The sequence below is a fragment of the Artemia franciscana genome, chromosome 1 (genome assembly GCF_032884065.1).
Source record: "Artemia franciscana chromosome 1, ASM3288406v1, whole genome shotgun sequence".
In the NCBI taxonomy this organism is placed as follows: Eukaryota; Metazoa; Arthropoda; class Branchiopoda; order Anostraca; family Artemiidae; genus Artemia; species Artemia franciscana.
The window spans coordinates 41593971-41597729 of record NC_088863.1 but is presented as its reverse complement, the minus strand read 5'-3'; positions in this window follow the sequence as shown (position 1 = coordinate 41597729).

The window sequence follows — 3759 nt, the reverse complement described above, 5'->3', positions numbered from 1 at the left end:
CCTATTACCCAAATGTGTATTGGACAAGTGCAGTTCCAACGTATTCGGTTACTGTATTGCTAGAGTTTGGATTTTTGTTTTTACCCTGCATAGTACGCTGCTAGCATTCCACAAAATATTATATGTGGAGTTATCCTGAAAATTAAATATTATAATCTAAGAAAAAGGATTTTAGGATCTTCTTCTTTGCGACGTTCATAATTTTTTATGCGCAGCAGTTATTTAAAATACTCGCAATGTAAATTCCTTTTTTACACTGATAAGGTTCTTATGTGCACAAATATAATACTGCAAAAGCTCTTACATTTGGAAAGGATATTGTGACTCATCCGTGTCTTCACCGAAAAATGAGTGGCATCAATAGCCCATCATTTGAAGTTTGAGTGCGTTTACTTTATAGCTAATAAATTCTGCGTGTAAAAATTTGTCTGTCACACTTATAGTAAAATCCAAAGTACAGCACAAGCTGTGACGTAATTCAGTGATGAAAAGACAAAAGTGCTACGCCAATATTATATATTTTTTTTTTATATAGTTTTTCCTGCCAGGTCTAGAATGAAACGAAAAGGATGATATCATAATTCAAAGCTCCTAATCTAAAGCACGGATAATGATGATCTAAAAGCTGAATATTTGCCCACTATATAGTTGAGTAGATGTCAGTTCCGATACCTTTTTGATATATGTTTACATTCAAAGCCTAAGATACTCTATCAAATACCATTTGACGTTAAAATAAAGGAATATGTACTTCTTTATTTCTTCATTGACGTAGTTCTTTTTTAGTTATGTATCTTTTGAAATGGGAACATATTTACTTTAAAGTGAAGTAAGAGTAACCAGCTCCAAAATAAGCTTGAATTCAAATAAAACCACAAAATGTCAAATCAGGAAAATGGCATGATTTAGAGATAGCTCAAACAAAATCTGTGGAATAAAGTTAAGACAAGAGATGGGGCACTGACCTTTATAGTCCCCGCGGGCGGTTCTAATCTCCGTTTCTTATCCCTTCAGCCAGGAAGTGCAAATGGGGGGGGGGCAGTCATTCTTTACTTCCGTATACCGTTTCAGTTTACCTTTTTCGAATAAAAAAAAGTCGTGCTTTGCTACAAATGAAGATATTTTAAACTATTCTTTTAATTAGTTGTGATATGTCTTAGTGAATCTTCCACGAGAAATAAAAAACTACGTTGCACCAGGACAGGGGTGTTGACAGAGGGCGAAGCAAGGGCAAGAAGCCCATGCTTCGCGGTGTAATTAATACGTTTGAATTTTATATATTCTTTTTTATCTAGAATAAGAACACCTAGGGGAAAGGAAATTTTTTCTCACTTGTTGATATGTACTGTCAATTTTGGTTAGTCCGAACATAATTTGTACTCCAACTTCAAACTTAAAATGGTATTTTCCACTACATATAATTTTTTTTTGAATTTGAATATCTTCAACTTCCATAGATGGCACATGGCACCTGAAAACAAAATAATTATATTAAAGAATTCTCTAGAATTAAAATCAAATTTTTTACAAAGTTACTTAAACTATGAGTCGTTGCCCCAATTCTTATCAACTTTTGTCTTGGATGTCTGATGAACTAAAGCTCTGTAAAACCAACAGTAAAAGTATTACGAAAAACCTACCCATGATTTTTTTAAGGTATGACTATGCAGGCATGCATAGTCATCTTTCTTTTTTTTTTACAAAGATAGTTTATCTAATCAGATTACTTAATCCTGTTTGTAAGTGTGTACACAGGAGTCCTTGTGAGGGGAGGGGGAGGGTGGGTATAATTACTACCTGGGTGCGTCCGAATGTTAAAAAATGGTGCTTTCACAGAAATATTAGTACTTTTTAATAGCTATTATTTCTTCAAGCTAACTATTTGATAAGTTATTTTTTTTCGATTAATCTGCTAGCTAAATGATGAAAACGCCAACCGATGCGCCTTTTAAAGCTCTTTCCACATATACTAATTTCTACCCTTGTAAAAATCTGTCCCAGCCTCTCCACAATGGACCTAGATATGGTCCTGGGCTGTATGCAAAACTTTGCTGATTTTGTTGGTTTTTATTATTTTTTGTACTTATTTCTCTTCCAAAGTTGCTTCGTAATGGCAAATAAAGCCAATCTGAAAACAAAATCAGCAGACTTTTAGACATAGCTTAGGGCTATATCTGGCCTATTAGGGGGTTTGGGGCGTCCTTGCAAGGTTAGTGATTAGTATATTTGGAAGAAGCGTTGAAAGATGTATTGAGGGGTAGGCTATATTCATCTTTTAGCAAGCAGTATAATCAGAAAAATCTTTTTTTTTCTTTTATTAGTCATTGTCAACAGATTAGGCTACACTAGAAGACCTAATTTACATAAATGGTTGAACAGTGTAAAATTTTAGCATTTTGAATTGTCTTAACAACAAAACCGTGCTCTAACAGTGGGTATCAAGGTGCGCCGTGCCTACTTTTCTACTAAAAAGTTAGACGAGGGTGGATCGAGAGTGACTCATTTTACTTCTCCAATCATACCGGTTGGATATCATTGTGTGATTGTGGTTCAGTTGTTTACAGCAGACCTACCTTTCAGCAAAATCACTCGTGAAGGATGTTGCAGGGACCAAAGGCCCACTTCGGGTCTCTAGTTATTTTTAAAATTGGAGTCATTTTCTTATATAAATAACTTTCTAGTAATGAATTGGAAATTGGTGACTTCTGTATGTTTGGAATCAGCGTATGAATAATATTATATGTAATATTTGTATACATTGATATCCAAAATCTTTTTTTTTCTTTTTAGAGTTTCCATTTCATTAAAACGGGTCGCCTTTTAGTTATCGTTCGTTACCCTTTTTTCTATTTAAGCAAAACTACAATGTAGTCCGTAAAAGAATGCCACTTGATTTAGGAACGTGCGCTGGCCATTAACGTTTATCGGGAAGGCAGGTGGGAGGCAAATTCTGGAAAAGTGCCAATAGACGAATTCTAAGAAAAATATAGCAGTTTAAGGAGTATAGTCGTAACTATCCTTAGGTTTTGGGGTTTGTGGTTCCCAAGACCATTTGTGTTTCAGGAAAGGGGCTAAGCTCTTAATTTCTTATTCAAGCAACATTTTGCAGCACTTCTCAGTATAAAACCGAAAACGGCAAAACACTGAGTATCAATGAGCTTACGAGGGATTTCATTATCGAGGAAGGGCTGAATTACAGAGGCTTTAGATTCCCCCTCCCCTCCGCCAAAAAACTGGTGAATTTAAAGATTAGTAACAGATTTTGTGTGTGTAAGTGATACAAATTCCAATATTTGGAAAACAGTTCTAGTTTGAAGTACTTTTTTTTATTTAGGAATTAAACAGTATGTCCTACGTAAAATGATATTATCAGTCTGAAACCCAAAATAAGTGAATAATAAGGATGTTTTTCTGCCTTGTAAATTGGTTTTAAAAATGTATGTAAAAAACCTTACTCCACCCTTCCTCCGAGCAAAAGTGCTGGATTAGGCCCTGTCCTCCAGGTTTACGTACCTAATGGATGTTTTTTAATCATATATTTTTTTCCTTATATGGCCCCTAATGTCTACTTCCAGGGACGTATACAGGGGAGAGGGGTACCAGGCTTAAACCGTGCCCCCAAAATATTTATATGACTGGTCGTAAAAGCGTAGGTAAAAAGACTATTTCTCGCAAAGCTGAAAATCTTTCTCCGCCTCGTAAATTGGTTTTAATGTAAAATGTAAAAATGTAAAAACTTTTAATGTAAAAAATATTTTA